This window comes from Liolophura sinensis, chromosome 6 (assembly GCF_032854445.1).
Source record: "Liolophura sinensis isolate JHLJ2023 chromosome 6, CUHK_Ljap_v2, whole genome shotgun sequence".
Lineage (NCBI taxonomy): Eukaryota > Metazoa > Mollusca > Polyplacophora > Chitonida > Chitonidae > Liolophura > Liolophura sinensis.
The window spans coordinates 37,619,117-37,646,804 of record NC_088300.1 but is presented as its reverse complement, the minus strand read 5'-3'; the positions used below and the strand labels follow the sequence as shown (position 1 = coordinate 37,646,804).

General features: G+C 38.8%; 1 long non-coding RNA gene across 1 annotated transcript in view; it reads left to right on the top strand.

Moving 5' to 3' along the window:
- Nucleotides 1-254: 254 nt before the first annotated feature.
- LOC135466601 (uncharacterized) overlaps nucleotides 255-27,688 on the top strand; it is a 69,775-nt gene continuing 42,341 nt past the window's right edge. The window contains exons 1-2 of the long non-coding RNA XR_010444140.1: nucleotides 255-330; nucleotides 6,664-6,834. This is a non-coding gene — a long non-coding RNA (uncharacterized LOC135466601). The remainder of the gene's footprint in view (nucleotides 331-6,663; nucleotides 6,835-27,688) is intronic.

Here is a 27,688-nt window from a genome sequence, read left to right as displayed (position 1 = left end):
AGTCTTGAGTAATGAATGACAAATCCCCTCTTGTTACCTTCAATCCCGTGCGTGTACATATAGGTTATAGACAAATGACGTAACTGTCAGGTAAAGAAACAAATATCAAATTCATGCTTTCTCTTTCTTGTGCGTCCTATGAAGATGTGTGAAAAATTTGTGCGAAGCTGTTTGGCCGTAGTGAAGGATTTGACAGCTGATAAAGGTACCAGTCACACTCACATGTTGACAGGAAGTGGTTCTGGTTTCCATTTCAACAAGTTGTGACATCGTGACATGGGTTACACAGATGACAGCAATCACGCCATGATTAAATGACAACTTCCTCAGGTAATTCCAATACAACATGTCATTAAAACAACAGACCTACTGTAAGATTTTAGCGGCTCAATTAAGTTAATAATCGAAGGTTCCAGTGAAGCAAAATTCCCACACCTCTACCTGTACACGGTACGTACAGCCTGCACTACATTACAAGTTCGCACAGGACTGAGTTAAATACGAAAATTGCGGTAGAACACATCATTTGTAAACCGTGTCTGCCTTGACAGGTAAAATTCTCCACGAACTGTTTTTTTGTCTGCATAAATTTAACACTTCATTCACTAGAGCCCCCAACATTACAATCAGCAAATTTGGAAAAAAAGTGGCCGTAAATTGTTGTTATTTTTGGATCTGTGTAGATGGTGTCAGATCATTTGTTCAGGCCTTCTATACCTTCTTCCATGAAGTCGGCAGTTTGCCAAACCTGGTCTGTTATAGCTTCTTTGAAATTGGTTCTGCAGGACAGACGTATATCCACTCTGTAAAGTATTTGATAAGATTTTGAACTTTCATCAGATGTATTTATAGTAGCCTGTGATTTCTCTAGTGTGGGAAAGTGGCTCTAGATGAAATACACGTAGATAGCTTGAGTAAGTTGAAGTAATTGAGAAGTTATCATGCATATTTTAAACGATAAAGAAGACTGTCACGCTTCCTCTTAGTTCTAATTAATATTAAAATATGAGAGGAAAGAACAACCGAAGAATTATATGAATTTTAATATAGTGTATTCATTTGTCTTCAAATGCTGTCAAATGATTTCTGCTGGATAAAATTTAATATAGGTTAGGCATTAACATTGTTTTTAACCCCGGGCCTACAGCTTTATTCAACACGTCTCTAATTACAGGTCTAATTACAAATGGGCTACATGTAAACTCCTTTTCTCTTTCTGTAAGTGTGTGAATTAAGACAAGAATTTCATATTTATACCTTTTAAAATATTCATTGGTAACTCTGGAGCTGTAAAGATAGCACTAACATATTATTTAAGCCCTTTATTATTTACAATGATAATTGTTATATGGGATAATAGCTAAGATATGTGTTATAGGTAAGTATATATGACATTTAGTTTACACATTAATTTCAAATTTATAAAAAACATATGTCTAAATATTTGCAAAGCATCTCAGTCTCTCAAGATTATTGGTTCCCCATCCCCTTCAGTCACTCATATGATTTTTATATGATACTTAAAATCCCAGCCGCATCATTTTGACCCAGTTTGTAACCCAGTTTACAATCCACAACATACGTGTAGCTCAGCTCAGTCTGTGTATTCACAGTATTCTCAGATTCCACAAGTGCAAACTTACCTTGGCTGATATCATTATGAATTCTTCCTGTCAGGGTATGGTCTTGTCACAAAACCTAAGCCTAAGGATAGTAGGTGCTTATGTATGTTTAGCTCCCTAGCTGTGGCTATGCTAGTGAATAGAGGAAGCATGTTGTAGGTCTGTCACACTCTCAGCTCAGCAGAGTGAAATTAAAATTTTGCCAAGCTGCCATGATCTACAGTGACGACCTGTTCTATCTTTAGTGCTTTATGTCATCGGGCGAAATTTTCTCACGGTGTTAGAGCTTGAACATCGCTAGTTGGGTAGGACCTGTGGCCCTTGTCATTCACCTCTATCTGTTTGTTCTGGGTAACACAGACTCACCAAAGGCTTTAATACTACATGGCTCTTTGTGATAAAATTTATCCCCTTACAAGGCATCTCAATAGCTTTACTTAATGATGAATTTAAGTTTTTCTATGAATTATTAATTAACAGAATGTTTATGTCTTAATTATCTTCTGAAGAAGTTAGTAGGATAGTACCCCCACAGGCATTACACAAATTGTATTTTATAAATGAATTAACAACTTTGTAAACATTTCGTTAAACCACATACTTGAAAAGGTCAAAAATAATAAGTGTGACAAAACCAATGATATGTCGCTTCAATCCAACCAGACCTCCATTTTGAAAAATCTGATTAGACTGACTTCAGGCCCCGGAAGACATCTTAAGTTTGTTCTAAAATGTTAAGTGGTTTGTTTAGATATTTTAGTACTAGCACTTCAGACATTGTCTAGGCTACAGCAAAGCTACAGACTGATCCCATGATGCAGTTTATCTACTCACTTAAGGCAGTATGTATGTGTTGAAGATTGCGTCAACAAAGGCATTTTATGTAAAAATGATGTAGCACAGTGTTAATCAAGAAGAATAGCTTTTTCTCTGATGTGCCACTATAGTTACATGTTGAAGAAAACATTGGAAGGTACAAGGAAATGTCCAATAAGAAAAGACATAATCTGAGAAATGTACCTAAATTAATTATTAATTAATTATGTATGATAAAATATAGAACTACTATATACCTCATTGTTTACTTTGCATTGATCAGACTTATCCCATTTCGCATTGGCTGAGAGAAGTGGGCAAAACATGTACATAGGTCATATAAATAAATGACTTTTGGGCTATACATTTATGTAGACAGTTTAGCCAAAAGATCCTGAATATCTATTTGACTATGAAACATTGACTATGATTAGTAACAATGCTGCCCTTAGGAGAAATTTGGTTACTCAATAAAGAGTCATTTCCCCTGTGACCAGTGTATGATTTGATAACCTTCAGGGTGTGCACATTGATAAACAGCCAGTAGGGACTACATGTAGTCTTTATAAATATCCATTAAAGGCTAACCAGCCAACTGAAATCTTAATTTAGTGCAAGTTTAGCATATACTCTTCATTGAAGGAAACAGTTCATTTCTAAGGATACACGTATGTGTAATATACACAATAGGGTTGGTAATTTGGAAAACCTTTTCATAAAATGTACAATGTACCTTGATAATTCATGATATGAATTAAGCATGAGACTTCTGATAATGACATTTGGGAGTCATGGATATAAAACAGTATATTGCCTTATAGGCTCATTTAAATGAAACAGAAATTTCTAGCTAATGCAACTGTATTCCCATAATGGTTGATGGCTAATTCTTGAAAACTTAGTATGGGCTCCTCTGGACAATGGGAGGACATTACAGGTCTTTGTCAGAACATTTTCCATCTCGCCATGTCAAGTTAGATTTGTGGTTGATACCAAAAGCCCAGTCCAGGAGAAACTAATAGCTAAACTTATATATACCGATATGTAGAAATCTGAGTGTAATGTGAAACAGACATATTTCATAATTTGGATACATTAAAATATGTGTATCTTTTGTCCAACAAAAGATGAAGGATAGTACTAAATTTTGTGATGTTAAGGCCTTGATCTAATGAGGGATACATCAGTATATACATCCCGGGTACATGGACCATGTGAGGAGGTGCAGTACAGTTATGGCATTCACTGCTCCAACTCTACAGGTCAGGACACATATGGCTGTGGGACACTAGTGTATTACATGTATAGTAAACACTATGGCCAACCCTCTGTCTGCCAGAATCCAAACCCTCTCTCAGACATTGTTTTAGTCCATCCTGGTGTTTATTTGTCCAAGCAAGTAGCTTTGGCTGTACTTAGCAGCCTTGTGGCTGCACTGTGCCACTCCTGCTTTACATGTACCTATGAAGGACGAGGAGTATTTAGAGCATGGGAATATAATTCTGTATAATGATTTATGTATTGACAATTTTGACCCCTACAAAGAACAAAAAAAAAAACAGTTTCCAAGAGTGAACTGGACATACACAAGATGTACATGTAAGTCTTGCTTTGAAGGTATAAGGAACTTTAAAAGAAAGCAATTTCCTAATTAAGCAACCCCTGGATAATCAGTACTTACCCTGACTTTCAGATCTTTCATAGATGAGAATTCCAGCCTTTTCAAACAGTGCACATTATGTTACATAAAAAAATAAGGTGATAACACATACTCTCATGCACTGTTTTTATACCTATAAAGCAAAAAAGCTGAAGAAACCAAAGTGGAGATTCAAGTGCTCACATAATATTACATTGCAAAAATTGTAAAGTAAAGCCACTTTTTTCATGTGTGGAAAGGCACAGAAAAATGGGTTGGTTATTGGTTGGTTGACATTTAAGAGGACCTTTTGGTGTCCATTTTGGTGTCCATTTTGTTAAATTTACTGTAGTCAGGCTTATATTGTTTGTCCTAAAATTTTGAAGTAAATATACCATTGGATTGGGACAGGGAGTGAGGAATGATCGCTCCTTTTCATGAATGCAGTTGTAAAAACAAGAAACCTGGTGATCAAATGTGTAGGGACTAGTCCTCTAGCTGGTTTACATCAGACATACATATCATATGTGTTTGAATAAACACAGCAGATCACTACCAGACTTGACACCCTGCTCTTCACTGGGCTAGGTTAACTGTATAGGCTGGGGAGAGCCAAGCAAAACATCGCAGAGTTTCCCATGACAGGAGATGTACATGTTTGAAGGAAGCAAAGCATAAGCTGCCACTCTGTTGCTTCCTGACATGTACCATGGGTTTTTTTTTGTATCTGAGGAACACCTGATTCTGTAAATGTACACCAGTAAGACAAGTGACCATCATCCATTGTCAGACGTCTGTTTTACTAAAGACCACAGGAAACCGCAAGAGTTATGACTGCAAATGCTGATCAAAGCTCTCAAGCACTCAGTTTAGTATCTGTGCTGACTTAGTTTACGGAAGCTATAAAAACATAATGAAAAAAGTGGCACTCTGCCACCGGACTTGACCAACATGAAGGGAGAGAAAACGGATTCTTGTTTTGAAATGGTTGGCATTGTTAACAGTTCATTGCCCCCATTCCATGAAGAAAAACCAATCCCAACAAGTAAATAAAAATCAATTTGAATAAATCTGCGATCTATATCCTTTCCAACATTACGGTGTGAATTAACAAACTCATTGTGTTTTGCATAATGATAGGTTTTTGTCAATATGTTCATTGGTTACCTGATGAACAGCAAGTTGAGAACTGCATCAAAGATATATATGGTATGGCTACCTTTTACTGAAATAGTTACTGATATGAGCTTTGCTAAAGTTGATGGTAACACAAAGGTGGGCTGGTATACAAATATGCTCCAGGATAAGATACAGCAGCCTAAATCTGAACTGACCTGCTTGATAAGTATAAAAAAAAAGACTTGTGGTTTGAAAACACGGGGAACCATCTGACTGTGCATGTAAACTATCCTTGTCTTACTTTTTATCTTGTTACTAAAGTTGCAGATGTTGAAACATGATAATAAACAGGCTCGTTTTTATTGGTGCTGTAACAGATAAGCCAGAGCAGGTAACATGTTCCTTAGAAGTGTTTAAGAGGATGGGAACGGGGTATACCGGTGGAATGTGCATTCTCAGTCCAAGGGAAGATAGAGATCGAGACGGTAAAAAACTAGATAAACAGCAATTTGTTAATTTGACATAGCTGTGCTGCTGATTGCTTTATAAATTTCTAAAGGAAGGAGTCTGTGTTTCTGGGGTATTGTTGTACAAGGACTGTCCGGCAGGGATTGTTATAGTCATGTAGTTACAGCTGCCTGTTTGTGGGCGGGGCAGTCCAGTAAGCCTCAGGGCACTCGCCTGGGATCCTGGTGAGATTGTAAAGTATAGACCCCTCCCAGTCTAATTGTATACATCAGATCCCCCTTAGAGGTGACCACCTTAATAGACAGCACCACAACACCTGTTGACAAGATTATATTTAACAGGTGAAGGAAGACAAGGGGACTTATTCAGAGGGAATTAAAGTAATCAAAACTGATAGCTAGTAGCATTCAGATCTTTAAAAAGTACACAAATATGTGATGAAAGGAGTACTGTAGTTCAAGTCTGTTGCCAGATTCAACAGTTTGACACCTCTAAACACCCCCCCCCCCCCCCCCCCCCCCCCCCAACCAATTCCTTCTGCAACTGTTTTTTTCCATTGTTTTCTTTATTGAGTATTTCTCTTCTACACCAGCTTGTTATTGGAAAATCAACAGATTTGCTTGACAACCATGTTTACAGCATATGTGCACTAGGTCAAACTTATGCACATAAAACATTATCTCAGCAATAATTTATGTTTCCAAAAGATGAAGGTATCGAAGGGTGGTGATATGCTCATTAATTATTCTGTATACATGTAATATTCCGGAAACTGGCAAGTGATTTATGGCAGAAATGCAGAAGCAACTGTCAGATGAATTGTGTTTTACACAACTTAACATGCATATCTGTTCTTAATGAAGCCTGTACTTGTCTTCATTTATAACGTTAAAACTCTACTCGATTTGCCCACAAGGCCAATGGCACGGTTGCTGCTACTTGACTGTTACATAGGTACACAGGTATTTGTTAAACTTGTACCTGGCTTTCATCTTTCAGCCACAATGGTCTCTGAGACTACATGGAATGATGCACAGAATGGGCTTTCAGTATTCCGTCCCTGATAACTGTGCCGGCACCCGACCAACATCTACGAGCATGGGCACTAGAAGCACTTGACTGTCACTATAGTCTCCAGCTCAAAGGAGGGTCTGTAGAACTAGGTCAAAGGTAGGCGCTTTACCTGTCCACTGTCTCTCAGCCCCATAAACATTCTCAAACTGTGGTAAATGATCTAAAATTTTCGGCCCCAAATGTGTATTTTTAGAGGATAGTAAATGTCATAAAATATTATGTTTTGTGCTAAAACTAAACGTTTTTCATTAGGACATCATTCTTATGTGTACCTCCCAAACAAACCTCAAAAGACATTTTTGTGAGTAATAGAACTCTAAGAATCAGCTATCAGAGTGAAATGTGTATTTTAGTTATGAGTGAAAGTTTAGGCCATTTACCGTAATATGACTAATGTTCTTCAATAATATCCATGTAACAACACACCCTGTTACATCATAATTCTTTGAACATGTTGAAAATTGTCATTTAAATGTCAGTGCATTTTTTAAAATTGTATTGATTTTGCTGTTGTGGACTTATTTGTTTATATGTATACTTGTGAATCAGTGCAGTGCTGTAGTGATTTATGATTCTGTGTTGGCTGATGGGTATGGGTGGCTCACAATCTATCTCAAGATAACACTTGTTGCATGCAACTCAGATTATTATTCGGATGAATGTGTGTGTGTTCATCTGATTGTTGGTTAATGTCAAAATGTGCCACTTATATTTGATGGCAGTAAGGCTTATGAGCACAGAAAACTAATTGTGCATACCTGTTCCAAAGTAAACCACAATCTCTCTCGGCAAACGGCTGACAAACTTTCCCTACAGTTCTGTGATGAATAAACTTGCACACAATATTGGTGGAAGTCATGAGGATTTGAAGGATTGGAAGACGCCTTTGACAAGTTATTGTCATAAAACCCCTATGTATAATGCAGTGAGAGTGAAGAGATACAGAAATTCCATGTTGAAGGTTGGAATTGATCCCTCATGCACCTCTTGTACCAGTAATGGGAAGTCACAGTCTGATTCAACTTAAGGCCAAGCCGGAAGATTTTCTGATGCGTTGTACATTGCAGAAATGTAAGCCTACCTAGTCTAAATGGTATCACAATTTAGGGGAAAGAGCTGTTGCTACAAACTATGTGGACATCCGTTTAAAATATGTGGAATTACGGAAAGTCAATTACGATATGAGGCAAATGTCAGAGTCTGATATAGCTAATAATACCTGTGGAGTGAATGAAGTAAGGATGCTGGGGGGCTGGGACTTCCTGTGCTAAGCCATTTACAAGTCCGTCTAGTTATGTGAACATACGAACACCCACTCAGAGGTTGAGTCATATGTCATATTTGAATTGTTGTGGGTGACAAATCTATTCTTGCATGTACCCTTATAGTGTGTGACAGGACACTGACGTAGACCCAGCACTTAGGTTATCATTGTTCACATATACACTTAGGTTATCATCGTTCACATATACACTTAGGTTGTCATCATTCACATATACATGTATCCACACAATACTATATAATATTAATACCAAACAGCAGAAAGCTATTCTGAAAGTCGATTAAAACTTTATGAAAATGCTGTTGGTGCAATTTAGTTTTCTTGTGCTTCAAGAAAATGCCAGTTCTGGGATACTGAAATAGATTTCAGGGGCCACTTCCGCAAAGTGGCGTTTAACATTTTTTTATCATACATTTGTTGTACTATATTGTACAAGGTCTTTGTTAAAGTGACCCCAGGGCTTTTCTGTGTCAGAAAACTGAAGTGCATAACTGAAGCATCAAGTTGCGTTATGGATTAAGCATTTGTTGAGGAAGTAAACCTGTTAAACTTCAATGGTTTGAATTGCCACATGTTTGTTCAGAGAATCCAGAATGACAGGTTACATACTATTCTACATTAGCACACAAGTACATGCAGTTAACAAAAACAAGAGAGAATAGTTTGTCTCGGCATATTGGTTTCTGCACTTCAGTTGTCATGCTGACGCAGAATGATTACAATTGTTTCATAATCTTGATTCAGTATTTCTATAATTGTTTCATCATCTTGATTCAGTGTGTCTACAGTTGTTTCATCATCTTGATTCAGTGTGTCTACAGTTGTTTCATCATCTTGATTCAGTGTTTCTACAATTGTTTCATCATCTTGATTCAGTATTTCTACAATTGTTTCATCATCTTGATTCAGTATTTCTACAATTGTTTCATCATCTTGATTCAGTGTGTCTACGATTGTTTCATCATCTTGGTTCAGTTTGTCTACAGTTGTTTCATCATCTTGATTCAGTGTTTCTACAATTGTTTCATCATCTTGATTCAGTATTTCTACAAATGTTTCATCATCTTGATTCAGTGTTTCTTCCATTTAATAAGCGTTCTCTCTCATTATTCAGGTTAACACTGCTCAGCTACTCATGTACTTCATTAAAATATATAGTGAATCTACAGGACTGGTTTGATAATCCTTAAAAAAATATTTGCTAGCCTGGTTGTGCTCAATGAAAAATATATGGATTTTAAAGAAAAATAGAGAGACATTGAGGAAAAATAAGAAAAGAAATTCCACCAATAGCCCAATGAAAACTTTCGAGCAGAGTCCTTATTCAGTTGGGTTTAATACCTGCAACAAAAATACTTTTACTGATATCCCTCCATTGTTCTGCATAATCTGATAATCCACTGATATCCCTCCATTGTTCTGCATAATCTGATAATCCACTGTTACAGTTTACATTGTGTGTATGAGGGCTGGTCAGTGTTGTTTGATCCCAGCACTGGAGGTTGTGGTAAAGGTTGAACTGTGAACTGGCTAGACAGGGCTGATCTGTCCCGAGTCTACAGCACAATGTTGAACATGTTAAATGATGATGGTTATCACCTGGAAATGTTCATCTTCCCCCCAAGGCCCGCTCTGCCCTTCCCCTTCTGATGACAAGCCCCAGGGATGCTGACAGCCACTTCAATAGCCATTGGTCATAAATATGCTGAATAAACACTGGCCTGACAACACATAGCAGCTCTCTGTTCATCTTTATCTTAGTCTGTTTTCACAGATTCTCTCCACATCTGTACATTATGAAAGCTTTCTCTGGACTGCAGTCGAAAAAAAAATGGTGCTAGTCTGGAAACGATTGGTATCTGACTAGAGCAGGACTTTGCTTCTAGAAGACCTAGTGCAAACTTGAATTCCTCTTCTTTGGCAGCAGAAAGATGGATTTTTTTTAAAGCTTTTTCCAAGTCAAGTGTACATTAAAATGCATGTGGAAGATAATAGTTTTAGTGTGCACGGATGTGTTGAGATAAGGTTTTCTGTAAGCAAGGTGAGGTGGTTAGTACATCTGACAACAGCATCTCTATGGGGAAAGGACTTGGTGTTTTGGGTAGACTGGATCAGAGGGTGGTAGGAGTATTACCCCTACATGGATCATCACCAAAGTTCTGTTTCTGCTGGCTAACTCCTGGGCTGGCTAATGGTTGTAGGCCTGCATGCTGTGCCATCAGCTGCTCCCTGTTCAGTATTAGCTGGCAGGCGGCTGAAGCCTCTTGTCACTGGTCCCCTTAAAATGTAATAGATATGCAAGCAGCTCTTGAGTGAGCACTCAAGTGACCAGAGGCCAGTGATTGCCTTTAGGTGACAGCTGATATGTAAATAGGTACTTGACCAGACCTGCTCTCACTGGGCTCTCCCCCACTGGGACTAGGGGTGTGACCTCTGACCTTACCCTTTAAAGTAGATGTCCATAAAAGCCTAGGCAAAAATTGTCATGCAATTTATTGCACTGAAGTATGCTGAGAATAGTCCTTCTGGACCCTGTGTGACATGTGTCAGGTGATGGTAATACTCCCACCATTTCCAGTGGTCTGTAGAGTATGTAAGACCACTGAGGGTAGCAGGGAAATATTACACCATGTCAAACATTCCCATACATACAGGCATGAGAATCCTTTGTCTGGTGGCTGATTTCAGATTCGTTGTGACAAGCAGCTGTATAGGTCAGTGTGTCTGCCTGTCTGTCTGTCAGCCAGTTGTTCCGTAGGTCAGTTTTGTACCATTCACCGGACAAGGGTCTTATTGCAAGAGGACATGTGTGTTTTGTTTTTTTTTTTTTTGTTACAAATTATTGGGGAATAGAAAACCATTGATGTGGAAACATGACTAGCACATAAACTGAGATAGAATCAGGTGTGGTTCAGATTTGGGGGGCTTTTCAGACCCAGAAGGAAATATCTCTGATTCCATTCTTTGAGAAAGATAAAAAGGTATTGAAACATATTCAGAGCATTTACACCAATGATCATAAAATGAACAGGCAAACATAATTTATCAAAATGGAATTTGAAATATGTAATCATTTTTCATGTAGAAATATATACATTGTGATGCTTTCAATGTTATATGCTTTGAATGTTATCCTCTCTCCTGGCAAGGATCTGCCTAAGGAAATGGCCTTGGGACAATACTTGCAGACATATTGATTTCCACAGTCTGCAAAGTCTCCCAACTTAGAGACACAATATACTCATGCCTACATGTTTCATTGCTCTTTTGCTGATGACCCTAATCAATCATTTATACATTCATTCTTGATCAGTGAATTATTCAAGGCTCAAGGTGGGTTATTTGGCTGGCATTCCCTGAAGACCACTGCCAGTCTGCATGTTCTAAATGCTAGCAGCCATAGGTGGCTGTCTCTTAAAGTGGATTTGGAAAGAGCTTCATGGAAATGTTTTATGTAACAGTGGAAAATAATCTCTGTTTGCTTTCCTTAGCAACAGTGTCCATGCTGCATGTTAGCCTCTTATCAAACAAGGATGAAAGGTGTCATCAGTACGTTGTGTTAAAAACTTCATGAAAATGGCTTCCTGGAAGTGGACATCAATTTGTCAGCACTGCCTCCCAGTCTGGCAGCTACTTGTGATAATAATCTGCATACTTATGCAATAAATCACAGAAAACCTGTGAAAATGACTTAAGTTCAATACTTCACGCAATTGTTGAGTAACTCAAGCCTCATTTATCCTACACCACCTCCCTTCACTCAGTTAACTTTTATAAAAGTAAATACATGTTTTGCTTTCACTGCCCATCTAATTAACAGCTTCTCAGAGAAGAATTTATATCATTAAGTGTCAGTCTATTGATTCTTATTGGCACTTCTATGATTGGTACTTATGTGAAAGTATTATGGTCTATACAAATAGAAAAGGAAGTTAATTCTTGTAATGGATGATTGAAAATTGAGTTAATTGCCTACTTTAGTTTACTTTTTATGAGAGGCATTCAAACATGGTTAGAGCAGAACCAGATGGTTCTTAGGTTGATAACAAATTCTAATTTATCAGTTTGCAGTGTTTCTATGCACATTCTCTCATCAATCTCAACTGGGTTACAGGCTTTCATTATACGTTCACACGCTTGACCACAATGTTGAAATGTCTACGAAAGTGTTGTGAACTTGCACGTGTAATTTGAAAGTTGTTATCCAAATACATGTAGATGTACAAGTCCTGTCATGTTGCTTTGGTTTTAGTTAGAAACAGTATAGTCCACTTTGATGATAGAACTACATGTAATGAGGTCATGAGAAAGAGATGTTCAATGTCATAACGATGTATTTAACCTTTATTATACCGTTCATAAATCCCTCACCAGGTGATACTGTTCATGTGGCAGTCTCGTTTGTTGTTTAGGGGGCTTGAAGTCAGCTATTACTTGCGTGGTAGGACAAACGTGGGAACTGGCCCGAGCAGAGGGGTCTAGCTATCTTAGTTCCACCTGGCCCCCATCAGGGGAAATACAGGTGGACAGGTGGGAAGCAGACTAGGCTACCAGCTTCTGATTCTCAGAGCTTCCTCATCACAAACTTGTACAAACCCACATACAGCGTTTACACTGTGTACCACAATGCCCAGGGCCTGAGCAAACCAGCCAAATACTAGTACCCAGGTAAGGAAATGGACTGCATCAGCACTGTACAACCAAGGAGCAGGCCTCATCATGGCTAACTATATTCAACTGTGGAAAGTTTTCTCCATCAGATAAATGTGGTGTGTGGTAGGAGGGGGGGGGGGGGGAGGGAGAGAGATTTGGGGAAGGGCTGGAGGGGCAGCCCTGACGCCATTAAAGAATGCCTGGCCGCCAGTCTGTGTAGTATTGGCATAAATGTTTACCATAGTTTGAACTGACAGATATCTAATATTAATGGCGATAACCTCCTAGGCCAAGCTAGTAGGGAGATCAGAACCTGAATTTCTGAGGGAAAATTTAAGCAAGGTGTGTGGATATATTGCCAGAGACTGCTGGTTATATTTACCCACATCTAATATGATGCCCCCCTACCCTACAGCTCATGAATAACCCATCTGATAAACACGTAGGAAGATTCTTTCTTTTTTGGGGGGGGGGGGGGGGCTTCTCTGCCGTGATCTTCAAACAGCGGCAGACAGTCTTTCAGCATTGCCCATCACTGGCTGTTTGGACACAGTATCAGATTAGGAAAACTGCTTCATACCTGACTTTTTTTTATCAGTACAGAAAATTCAAGGTGACCAATAATCTACAGTTGAGTACACATGTAAAGAAATTGTTTGAGTTTGAACAGTTAATGATACATCTGTTAAAAGTTATGATTTGTGATGTGTTACATTCAGGCAACTTTTAAAAAGTGATCAATAAGCCTATTTTATCTTTATTTAATGATGTGAGGAAAGTATTTACTATTTTTTCGGCCTGCGTGGAAACAGTTTCGTGTACAGATCAATCAGGAATGATTTCTCCACCCACATTTGTTTTGATGTTGCTATGGGGATCAGCTCAGACACAGGGAAACATAAGCTGGAAGATATAATTAGCAGCATTGGTTGTTGTTGTCAAGTGTTTTTGTCAAAAGCTTTTAACTTCACTGTGACAGCATTTGTAAAGGAAAGCCTGTCATTTAGACGTGTGTTGTTGTTTATCGTTGACATGGTGATAATGGCTGTGCAGTAAAAAAAATATCTTGAGAAATATCTATAATTGGAATTTCGCATTAACAACATTTGCGAAATTGGTAATCTTGAAAGACCTATCTAACATTGGGAGGGCATGGCCTGTGTCTTTGAATTTGGACACCTACTATTTGCGTTGCATGTTTAAGTTCAAATTTGACTGATATTCAGGTGAATACATTGTTAATCAGCATTACTCGTTCTGTATAATTATATTTCTCATTTCAGGGTCAGTGATGAACCTGTCTTCAATAATGTTTGATCTCCTCCACAACACGTTAGCATTACTAAGCAGGTTTCTGTATTATTTACTTACGTTTCTTTTGGTATTCACATTGGGCAGTCTTATTCATTTGATTAATGTTCACGAAGTTTCATTGATGTCGGAGCATACTATCAGTAAATGGTATGGAATTATCATCTTAGCTGTTGATAAGGAAAAAAAAAAAAGAGAAACAAGGTGTGTTCTGGCAGTTCCGTATGAGCCGCCAAGAGGGAATTGTGGCTGACAGCTGATTGATGGTGTGATCAGCTTGAACAGGGAGTTGTGTAATACCGTCAGCCTTGTGAATGAAAGCTCTCAACGCACAGAAACACACACTCTCAGAGCATTCAAAATGGCTGCCGTCTGGGCGGGTTGCCAAGGTGATTAAAGCTTAGCTAGCAGGTGAACTGATGGGGGAAATCTCTACACATACTCTCTTGTTGCATCTTTTCCTCTCTATCTCTTTCTCTCTCTGTGTGGTTGTTGACTAATATTACAAGCTAAAAACAGATGCCTCTGTGTAGAGAGCAGGAAGCACTCGGTCTGCCTCCACCAAGTTTCTTCTACATCCAGGCATTCATCTATGCAACGTCTTGCATTTGACCCCCAGTGATATACTATAAGCTAGGTACATCCGTATTATTTTTTTTTATCCACACACCACAGGTAATGGGTACATGTAAGCATTAAGATGGCAAAGCTCATTTTGGCACAAGCACAAGCCTGGCAATAGACACTAACTCTTAGGAACATTCTTGTTTCCTCAAATGTATTTTTGCCGAAGAAATAACAAAAATTCTGTCATAATTGACGTACACTAAAACAGCAGTCACTTAAACCCGTACAAAAGCATGTCGACATTTGCGACTCAGAAGCTGTGATGACTATATTGACAAGACATGAAAAAGCCCATTCGTGTTGCCTTGCATATTGACAGGAGGAATGGAGACAAATAATGGTGTTTGTCCAGGAAGTAGTAAGGACAGTTTTGGTTACTAATCCCACTATATTGCCTACAACTGTTTGGTTTTATTGTCACTGGCTTGTCTAAGGTCAAATAAAGGAAGTGGTACTTGATCCTGATTTCTCCTGGTCTTAACTCTTGGACATGTAATTAACTGTCTGTATGGATGACACTGATCCTCTATACCTCAGTTAGACAGCCCTAGCACCTTATCTCCCCTGATCATAGCACCACACAATTGTCACAAGCATGATCTCTGTCATTGGACTCCCTTTGATGGAGTTGACACTGACTGTAATCCGGGATTTAGGGGATTTCACCCAAGGGTTAACCCAGCTCCTCCCAGGTAAGCCATTGGGTGCTTCCAGCTATAAAACTCAACTATAGGTATCCAGGATTCATCAGACTGCTACAGTATTAGCATCTATCCAGTGATCATCAAGATAGTGGGTGGTAATACACTGATCGTAGATATGCATACAGCAGTATAGCAAGTGACTAATGGAAAGGAATTTTATATTAGGTTAAGACATGGTATATTCTATTTCTTAAAAAAACATATAGGTTCCTCTAGGTTAATATTGTATTCAGAGCTCCAGCTAAATTTTACATTTTGGCACAGATAAATTATACACATGAATTGTGCTTTCTCCAGTTTATAAATTACACACTGAAGTGGAAAAGCATAAGATCAGCATTTTCCTAAAAGCAAGCGTATGAACGATGTACATGTAGGAGGTAGTCGTACTTAGTGTGTCAACTTCATTATGATTCCTGCCCTCTTTAACTCCATTTAGATTCACCTTACACAGCTTTGCTGAGGAGATAGTGTTGAACTGTAGATGTTTGTCACTTCTCTATTATAGACCACTGTTTAAAGACATCAGCTGGGGGCATAGGAGAAAGGCATGGGGTAAACAACAGCTCTCCTGACCCTATTGTACCTGGGAATATCAATACCATGGCAAAGTAGGTCAATTCAAGCCTAAATGTGAAGGTATGGTAACAGATGTAGCTAGATTGTATGAGTAAGCCGGGTCCTTATTGATTAGCCCTATCAGCAGGGCGGCAGCTAGGTGTACATGGCTCCTCCTTATTACACATGGCCACATCAAAGACCTCCAGGTAAACTGCAGGTACACACGTTCTGTGGCTACCTGTCTTAACTGTACATGTATCTGTGCTGCCGGCCACCTGAACCCATCCAGCCACTGCAGTTCAGTATTCAGTGATAATACATGAGCTACTATACGTCAGCTCTGTTACCATCTAGCTGTGTTACCATCCAGCTCTGTTACCATCTAGCTCTGTTACCATCTAGCTCTGTTACCATCCAGCTCTGTTACCCTCTAGCTCTGTTACCATCTAGCTCTGTTACAATCCAGCTCTGTTACCATCTAGCTCTGTTACCATCCAGCTCTGTTACCATCTAGCCCCTACTCTGATTGAAGCCATGTATTTGGACTGTCTAAGCTAACAGTACATTACTGTGCTAACAGTAAAACATGCACATGTATTCAGAACTGTCAAAGTAACATATACATGAGAAACAAGGTCATGGTGATTTGTTGTTGTAATGGTGCTAAACACTTTTACCAGGTTTATAACCACCCGCTGGTGTATTATAACTGACAGATGTACAGGTATAGTTGTAGGTCACCTGTAAAAATGGTGTCCAGGTCAGTGACCAGCCCTGTGTTTGTGCAGGACAGATGGAGTCATTACATCACTGACAATGAGAACGGTTATGCCGTATTACCATAGACATCATAATAAGGTCAAATGGTCAAATGAGCCTGCCTGCACGATCAGCAAAAAAAATGCTTATTTTTTGTGGCATGATTCCATGTGTAAGCAGTATCATTTGTTACAATTATTGCCTTCTGACAAATTGTTAACATTGTCTTTTTTTTTTTACGTGTGCCAATTACATCAATCTAACCATGTGTTTCTTGCAAATATGAGTTCTTTTATGATAAAGGTCATGTGTGTAACGATGCTGGAAATTACAAAACAGGTCATACATACATACATACATACATACATACAGCACTGGATAAAGCTTACATTCTCATATAAATTGGTCCTGATTGTACATATGTGATTGGTTTCCCTGGTTGTTCAGGTGAACCTTGGGAAAGTAAGAACGTGGGTTAAATTTCAGGGCTAAACTGTCGAATAGAAGAATACTGAGAATGTACATATAGGCCAGAGTGATGTGCTAGCTACTCTGATAGGAGAAACTCCAGTGACAGGCTTGCTGGACTGTGACAGAGAAGCTGTGACAAGAATTTAAGTGATGCGCCATTGTATTCAAAGTTGTCACACTTGACTGGAACAGCATGATGGAATGCTGCTCTGTGCAATTTCTTGAAAATTTGCTACGGTTAAGGACAAATTAACGCGCATACAATACAGAGGTAATGAGATGTTTTAAAGCAAACCATTAAACTTTGTCCGAGGGAGCCATTGGTAATTAGGCACATGTACTTGGATGTCTTCTTGCCAAAATTACTAGCCTATCACAAGCATGGTATACATGTACTGTTGGGGTTTTGCCAAAAAAAAAAAACACAGTGATATTCAGTATAAATATAGGACAGTATAGTACAAATATGTGCTGAAGTACAGATGATCTGACAGGATTCTCTAATCAATATTTGAATATAAAGCAAAACATTGAGAAAAATAGGGTAGCCTGCAATGTAGAGAAAAAGACATAAAATATTAGGAAAACACCAATGCCCTACTGGTTTGCTTCATGGCTGTACGTGTCAAGTCTTGGTAGCATTGTGTAGTATTGACAGGTGGGAGAAGCACTGAACTGCTATAGCCGCATGCCTTGGCAGATCTATGGACTAGACAAGGTAAACAACTGACCTGATGATGATGATGTCACCCTGGCCAGAAAAACTGCCTGGTAAGTGCTGTGATCAAATTAGCCAGCATTCTGTAGGCACCTAGGTAACACATATGTGATTTGAGAAGTCTCTCCAAGCTCCTAGTTCATCTTCACTATTGGTGAGTTATAGCCATGCTAATCCTGTACCCAATCTAGTGCTATGACTGTTTGTTGTGTGGTAGTGCCAGCATGTGTGTACAGAGAGAGGGAGAGAGGCAGAGAGCTTGGTCACATGACCTCCACCCAGTGGATGGCAGCAGCTTGTCCGGCTTGCTACACAGTTGCCTCTATCTGCTTGATCGCCAGACAAAGACTAATATTGCAGAAATTGTCATATACAGCAGCCATAACATAGAGTACAACGCAGCTAAACATGTGCACACGGTGCAGCAACTGCTGCGGGCTGTTTCGTAAGACGTTTCATGTCCACCATTTTTGTATTTTTATCGTGTAGGAGTATTATTTCTTAATCTATAAATGCCTGTTCATCTGGACCTTCAACATTTTTTTTGCCAGCATTGATTTTTTTTTTTTCTCATGACCTGCCCATTGCATGTGATATATATTAGCTGTTGTTTGTGGATTGATACGTGCACGTGCGTAGAAGAGTGCTGATGAGTGTAAGGTTACTATAACTATACAGATAGAAGAATTGTTATGAATAACTTAGAACTGATAGATCTTCTACCTGTGGGACAGCGTGAGCTGATTACTAATCTCATATCTACATGTATCTCACCTGAGATTGACGCCTGCCACCATGAACAACTATGTATATTTAATTTGGTGAGGTGTAGGGTAATTACTGAAAGTCACCTAAGTTTAATTAAGCTGTGTATTGGGTTGAACTGTGAGGTTAATAGCAAGGGAGAGGTGCAGCTGAATATCCAGCCAACTAACGGCTTCACTGAAAGGTGAAGGATTTAATATCCAGGCCTGCTGCTATTACAGCAGTCTGTATAATCTCTCATGACACTGTTTAAATTCAGTTTCCTCATCACTTACGAGCAAATTTTGGGGATTAATTTGTGGTTTAAGTATATAGCTGGCTTTCCTGTACATTATCTGAATGAACCATGCTTTTTGTTGTATTTCTTTAAAACCAGGAGCTGAGAAACTTGGTTGTTAGGTTTTTGTACATATACATGAATTTATTCTTCGCAGGTCTTAAGATTCAAAAGCTTTTTGCTGATCTCTTTGTTCAGCAGTTTTGTTGGTGTATACATTTATTCATCTGTTTAAAAAATACATGTACATTATAACAAAAGAAATCTGTTTTGAAACCGCCTCTGTAAAGAACCTGTTGGGTTAAGTGCATAGAGATAATTCTCAGAGGGTATCCATGGAATTAAAACACAATTGACTGTTCATGTGTAACATGTACTTCTATCTGGTGTGAAAATCTTGACTTTGTCCACTTTGTTGCCTTGAAGAAAGCAGAGCTGTGTTTTTGCCTTGCCCTTGTTTGATTCTCCCTTTAAAAGGTCTGTATAAAGCTTCTCCTATTGGCCTTTCTAGCTGTGAAACATGCAAGGCATTGTTCTACCTACATTGGCAACAATTGGGCAAAAGCAAATGATGCAACAATTAAAAGTTGAACTCTGAGCAGTAAATTGGATTTTGTAAAACGGTAAGACAATGGGTTCCCAGTTTTAACTGTTTGGCAGAAATGCTTGGCCAGAGGTTTTTTGTCAACATGGCCACAGTGATAGCTTGTTACACTGAACCTGTACACCAAGCAGTCCCCAGTATTCCTATTTACTCAAGTCTTTATATATATATGAACCAGTGTGAGCGGAACATTATTAATGCATTAGCCATTTAAAGGAAGGCTTTTTTCTGTCTAGCAGTTTGTTTTTCTCACACAGTTGCTAACAGCTGTCTGGTGTGGACTTGCAGTTATTAACCTGTTTGTAAAGGTGTGGATAATTTTGTTGTTGTTAGAGAGAAAAAAAAAACAATGTTAAGATTCATACATGTACATTCTGAAATAAATCCTAGCAGAGCAAAAACATGTTCAAAGGTGTGTCATAGCACTAATGTGATCAGCCCTGGAACGGTGAAATTTTGTGAGTTCTACCATCACTAGAATCTACTCTATTATATTTATTTATTTGACTGGTGTTTTACGCCGTACTCAAGAATATTTCACCTATGCGACGGCGGCCAGCATTATGGTGGGTGGAAACCGGGCACAGACCGGAGGAAACCCACGACCAGGTTTCTTCTCAGACCTTCCCACGTAGGGCCGGAGAAAAAGCCAGCATGAGCTGGACTCGAACTCACAGCGACCACATTGGTGAGAGGCTCCTGGGTCATTACGCTGCGCTAGCGTGCTAACCAACTACTTTGTTATAGGACTGTTGTACATATATATGCAATGGGAGCTTGTCTCATATTATGAATTGTGTTCTTATCTCTACTAGGCAGTTAAAAACATGAGGTGTTTCCTGGCAGAATGACATAGGTGTAAATGTCTGGTGATGGTAATTAAAGGCAATTGCTATCTGTCATGATACCTGTGCTTGTAGGAAATGAGTAAATAAGCTCGGTGATAGATGACTGAATGAAGGTCAATCACCACGTTGCAGGCTTGCACACAAACTCTTCTGATCAATGAGTGACCAAAACTAGTGGAGACAGAAATACTTGCTGTTTGTTTTGAATTCTCATAACCATGATTGGTACCTTTTCCAAGAAAAGGCTATCAACTTCCTGAATTTTGGATGACTTAAAAGTTTTAGATTGATTGTCAAGATGTTCTTCATACAGTGGAGTGGCAATTGTAAAGTGCAAGCCAGGTCATGGGGATTAAAATACCTGTGATAAAAGTGCCCAATAACACGCTGCTAGATTTTGTGTGAAGTTCTTCAGTACACAACCATGTAGTGATCCAGCACCGTCCCAGTGTGCTGGTAGGAGCAGTGGCAATCTGTTCTTCCAGCTCATTCTATTAACATATGCCAGTGCCCTGTTGCACTAGATTCGTTGTCTCACTGAATCAGGACAAGCTATCTAAGCCTGCACAGAATTCCATCTCTTTCCTAGAGAAAACAGGCTGAAGAGGCCGGGATATCTCCCAGGGGTGGGGGATTTCTTCCTCTTCACCTTATCCTTCCTGTTGGATCCCATGAAGCCATAACAAGGAGAGTATGTGAGGATGATGGCCAGTGCTGGGCTGGCTGGGCTGGGAAGTTGAGCATATGTGTACAGGGAGTATAATGGAGTATGGGGACACCCGAGCCACCTTCAACCTAATACTCTCACCTAATACTCTCACCTTCAACCTAATACTCTCACCTTCAACCTAATACTCTCACTTAATATTCTCCCCTTCAACCTAATACTCTCATTGCATGAACTAGCTAACCATGCCCATGCGTCCAAGAGATATTCTTGTGGTTAGGTCCATCACGGAACTATTACAACACATGAAAGGCAAAATGATCCATTGACAGCTAAGGAGTTTGGTTTGCGTTTTATATTTTTATTCAGAATCTACAAAAGAATGAATCTGTAACATACTTTGGTACACATCAGTGAGGTCACTGAGTTCAAGTCCAGCTCCTGCTGGCTCCGGTCATATGTGGGAAGGTCTGCCAGCAACCTGTGGTTGGTTGTGGGTTTGGCTGGTTTCTCCCTCCATAATGCTGGCCACCGTCATATATTTATTTATTTATTTGATTGGTGTTTTACGCCGTACTCAAGAATATTTCACTTATACGACAGCGGCCAGCATTATGGTGGATGGAAACCGGGCAAAGCCCGGGGGAAAGCCACGACCATCTGCAGGTTGCTGGCAGACCTTTCCACGTACGGACAAAGAGGAAGCCAGCATCAGCTGGACTTGAACTCACAGTGATCGCATTGGTGAGAGACTCCTGGGTCATTTCGCTGCCCTACTGTGCTAACCGACTCAGCCACGGAGGCCCCGCCACCGCCATATAGGTATGGCATAAAACACCAATAAATAAATAAATGCTTTGGTACACATACGTAAGTGTTGGACGCTTCTCAGTAATCTGAGGTTTATGATTGGAACAAAGGTTGCTTCACGGTTTACATTGTCCACAATTGACTATCACTTTAAATATTGGTGGTACGCACAGTTACCTCAGCAGCAATCTTATTTTACCATAAGTAAATATGTCACTTTCAAGAGCTGTAAAAGAGCTATTTTCTGTCTTATTGGGTAAAGGTAATCTGGAGGGTTGTCCTTGGATCAGTCAACTCGTTAAGCATATACCTGCACTCGTGATAGGTGTACATTGTAATTACTGCTGCATACCTCAGTATGGCACGACAGGAGAGCGTATCGAATGGCACGACATGGGAAGCGTATTGCTCAGATCTCATCTACATGTACTGTCAAGGACAATTCACAGCATGCATGGGCATTTGAGATACTTACAAGTGGTTGCTGCATTTTTCTAGGACATCAACCATATATTCAGCCATTTTTTGCATCTGTTTAGTCTACGAGTCCAAGGGTCTCATTTTCCATAATTTTCTCATATTTTGAAAACTGATTAGAGGAGCTTCATGAGACTTGCATATTATACAACATAGTTGAATAATTTTTTTTTAATAAAATTGATGCTTGCCCATCAGAACTGTCTTCAATAATTTTACATTTATGTGGTTTCCAGACCTGTACATGTACAAGGTTTCCAGTCCTGTACATGTACATGAATTCCAAGCCTGCACATTTATATGGTTTCCAGTCTTGTACATGTACATGGTTTCTAATCCTGTATATATATACAGTACATGGTTTCCAGTCCTGTGCATGGTTTCCAGTCCTGTACATGTATGTGGTTTCCAGTGCTGTACATGTATGTGGTTTCCAGTGCTGTACATGTACATGGTTTCCAATCCTGTACATTTTCATAGTTTCCAGTCTTGTACATGTACATGGTTTCCAGTCTTGTACATTTACATGGTTTTCATTCCTATACAAGTGCATGGTTTCCAATCCTGTACATTTATATAGCTTCCAGTCTTGTACATGTATGTGGTTTCCAGTCCTGTACATGTACACAATTTCCAGTTTTGTACATGTACATAGCTTCCAGCCTTGTACATGTATGTGGTTTCCAGTCCTGTACATTTACATGGTTTCCAGTCCTGTACATTTACATGGTTTCCAGTCATGTACAAGTGCATGGTTTCCAGTCCTGTACATGTGCCATGGGGCTATATTAATTTCTAGACTTCCACACATATGTAATATCTCATCTGACTTGACCCATGACTGTGTAATAATTCCCATAGACCCATTGCAAATAAACTAAAGCTGGTCTTTGTAGTTGGATTTCAATCCTGTACATGCACATGGTTTCCAATCCTGCACATTTATATGGTTTCCAGTCCTGTACATGTGCCATGGGGCTATATTAATTTCTAGTCTTGCACACGTATGTAATATCTCATCTGACTTGACCCATCTGTAATAACTCCCATAGACCAAGTGCAAATAAACTAAAGCTGGTCTTTGTAGTTGGATTCCAATCCTGCACATTTACATGGTTTCCAGTCCTGTACATGTACATGGTTTCCAATCCTGTACATGTACATGGTTTCCAATCCTGTACATGTACATGGTTTCCAATCCTGTACATGTACATGGTTTCCAGTCCTGTACATGTACATGGTTTCCAATCCTGTACATGTACATGGTTTCCAATCCTTTACACGTACATGGTTTCCAATCCTGCACATTTACATGGTTTCTAGTCCTGTACATGTACATGTACATGGTTTCCAGTCATGTACATGTACATGGTTTCCAGTCCTGTACATGTGCCGTGGGGCTATATTAAGTGCCAGTCTTGCACACGTATGTAATATCTCATCTGACTTGACCCATCTGTAATAATTCCCATAGACCCAGTGCAAATAAACTAAAGCTGGTCTTTGTAGTTGGATTTCAATCCTGTACATGTACATGGTTTCCAATCCTGTACATGTACATGGTTTCCAGTCATGTACATGTACATGGTTTCCAGTCCTGTACATGTGCCATGGGACTATATTAAGTGCTAGTCTTGCACACGTATGTAATATCTCATCTGACTTGACCCATCTGTAATAATTCCCATAGACCCAGTGCAAATAAACTAAAGCTGGTCTTTGTAGTTGGATGGTAAATTCTGGGATATGCGAGAACAGAGTAGGTTACTGATGTGTGAGGTTGATAAACACTAAACTGGCAAAAGCTAGCGCATGGGAATGAGTGGTAACTCAGGTCTACATACACGTACATATATATATAGTTGTATAGTTGAAGTGCGATGCTGATTACACAGTGCGCTGATAGATTATAATAACGGTACCAAATGCAAACTTGATTTGCGCACACTCAATAAGTATGTATGTACATTGAGAGGTAGCGTTCTTAAATAATATATCCATGTAAATCCAATTTATCCAAACATTGTAAATTGATACATATATTATGGTCAGAATTGTCAATATCTATTGCAGTCATATTACAGATGGCTCCCATGGATCCAGACTGGTCTAATTTTTTAGTGATAATGAAAGTATGGCTTCTTCCACGTGCCATAAACCTGAAAGGCTGTCATATAAGTAAAGAATTGTCATCAAAGAAGTAAATAATAATAATAATGATAATAAGCTTTACTTAAAGAGGGTTATAAATAATGTTTCTCTAACACCTAACAATTAAAGCCTGTATGGTTTTATACTAAAGAAATCATTTTTCCAACTCAGAAAAATCTGACTTTGACACATATGATAAAAAACTGAAGACAGCTTTTTTCAAACAGTCCTTACTTGCTTCATTACATTATTTGATGCTCTTCATGAGTTCAACGAATTCAAACTATGTCACATTACAATAATAGTTGCAGTTTTAAACAGTGTATGTACAGTGTATACATAGACATTAGATATATATATCTTTTTTTTTTAGTTTTAATACCAGAATGGTGTTCTAGCTATATATATATATATATATATATATATATATATATATACACATGTGGATTTGTATATATTGTACATAGATACATTGAACATGGATTATTTATACTGTGGCATGCATTACAATTCATGTAAGGAAGTGTCTTTCCTGTGAATTAAAATTAGTAACTTAAGTTTCATACGAGGGGGGGAAAAAAGCTGGTGATAACTATGTCCAGGGATTACTGTTTTAATCTGTTTCAACGCCAGGCTGCACAGCTATTAAGATAGGTGAAAGAAGAGGTGAAAAGTTGATTGCTTCAAGTAGGTCTGGTGTATATGGCTTCCTGGTTGGCTCAGTAATCTTATATGGACTGGGGCAGACATAATCCAGACCTGCCAGAATGGGTCAGTAAGGTTTAATTATATTCAGTGTTTTGTAGAATAAAGGCTTTTGTTTAAGGGCTAGTGTCTGCTGACTCTCCCCTGTTAACAGAGGGCCTGCTACATGTAGGATCGCTCCGTGATGCCTCACTGATGTCGTCTGAGTTATGTACCTTAGGCAAATGGTTACCTGTGAAGAGCCGAGGCACTAACCCAGGTATGGTCAAATTGACCCCCAAAAGTTGCACTTTTAGAAACAAATAAAAAGATATAAAATGAATTCATAAAATACAACTCTATTACCTTTAGTGCTGAAACTGACTTCTTCCTGGTAAGATATCATCCTACCTTCCAAATAAAACTCATGCCAACTTTCTCAGATCAGACAGAACTCTTTTAGAAACAGGCAATATGTCACAGGGGTTATTTATGTACTCCAGTCATTATGGTCACTGACTGCGTCTCCTCAGAAGAGAGTTTTATGGTTGTTGGCCTCTTAGCGCAACACATCGTTTTTATTGTCTACTCTAATGGTGAGGATCAAATGAGAAGCCATCCCCATGGTCTGTGGGATAGGGCTGGTAACACTGAAGCTGTCCACCACAACAGGGGCTAAGCCAACCTCCATCATGCTTTATACTAAGGGCTGGTTTTAACCCCTCCACTCAACACAAGAGACTGTTTCTCTGGGCTGGAGGCTGTCTTTAACCTTTACTACAGTCATAGCCTTCATCTGTTTTCTCAGGGGTAAGACACAGGTTGAAAGGTGGCAGTGAAAGCTGGTCTCAGTCCGATCAGATTGTTTAATGTTCAAGTTTGAGCCTAACATGGAGTAAGAGGTTTTGCTCCGCTGATAAGTTACAAAAGTTACTATAGTTGCTAGTCTTGATTCACCTTAAATTAGCCCAAGTCAGTGATTTAATTGCTCTAAGTATTCAAATATTATCTTTAACCACTGACATTTATTTTCTCATCACAAAGGTTGCACATGTATGTAAATCTTTGTTATAAATTTCAATTTCTGCTTAAAAGTATTCACAGTAGTTGTTATGATTTGTTGTCATTACTGGCATTCTATAATGAAAGTTAAAATTAGTGTTTGTCAAACAAAAGCACTGCTCACTTCATTTGTCTTTAATCTGTAGGTGGATTTTATGATGGTTCTGCTCTCTCAGCTGTTGGTCGTATGCCATAGCTATCATCTTAAAGTTAAGTACACAAGTCTTAAGTGCTTAGCTACCTGAGGCTGGGTTGGGAGGCTTGGGGGAGGCTTGGAGGAGGGGCAGTGTTGCTTGAACACTAACACCAACTGTGATGGACATGCTGGCAGTGATAAGTTTATGTGGTGAAGACACTTAGACCAATTGCTGTACTGATTCATGGCTCTTGTAGGCATCATCCTAAATGCAGTCACTGACCTTTCTTGAGGATTGCATGTGATTATTTTCTACCATTAACAGTTTCCCACCTGGGGAGGCGATGACTGTTGCCCACATGGTCAGTAGTAGCTGTATCCATAATATGACAGGGGTCCTATCACCAGCTCAGGACTGTGATAATTGTCTGATATAATTGTAAACAGAATTTTACCTCATTTGCTGACCTCCACTTGTAGAGAACTCATTTTTTTAGATTTAGGTTACAAGGTTTATTCTCATTTGTTTATGGATAAAAATGTTATTTTAAAAATATCACAGAAAGTTACGTTCTAGACAAATACAAATACACTGTATACATACATATATGTACATGGAAGGTTAGTAAATATTCTTTCCGTTGTGGATATAAATATTGTCATTCATTCTCTCTTTACGCGTACAAATAAGGGAGAGACAGGTAGACAGGTAGACAGTGGAAAATGTTCATTTATTCATTCAGGAGCCGTTAGTGGAGTTTTCAAAAGTCTAAAATAAAATCTCCCTGTTATTTAGTCCCTAGCTATTATGAGGACTCTATTTTAAAGTCTAGCCAAACTGCATAATCAGTTGATTGATTTAGCTTTGATGTGCATGTGTCAGTAATCCAGAAATGCCTGACATGAAGGATCCCAATTACACATACCAGTGTTTAATAAAGGATAATTTCTGAAGAATATTGTCATCTAATGTGTTTGCTCAGCTTATAACTTTTTAAATCTAGACAAAAGTCTTCATGTGTTATCTCAAATATTGGGCTATAAATGATATGAAAGTAAGGCCAGGCAGATATTTAAGGGCCTCTTCAATACATTTAGCAAGAAATGAAGATATATAATTGTCAAAGTAGACGTCTAAATCATTGCTGAAATCCATTATTAAATGAGAGTATGTAAAGGGAGTTAATACAGGGGGGAAGCTGGTCTGGTTTATCTCCCTTTGAAACAGTAGCTTATGATTTCTTGATTGTAAACTTGTTGTCATGAAATTTTATGTGGAATTTTTTTCTTGGTTAATACATTGTGAAACAGAAGAGTCAGCGATAAGCTTGTCCAGACAAGTACCATGCTTTGAGATGTTCTTATAACAGTTCATTCTTCTTT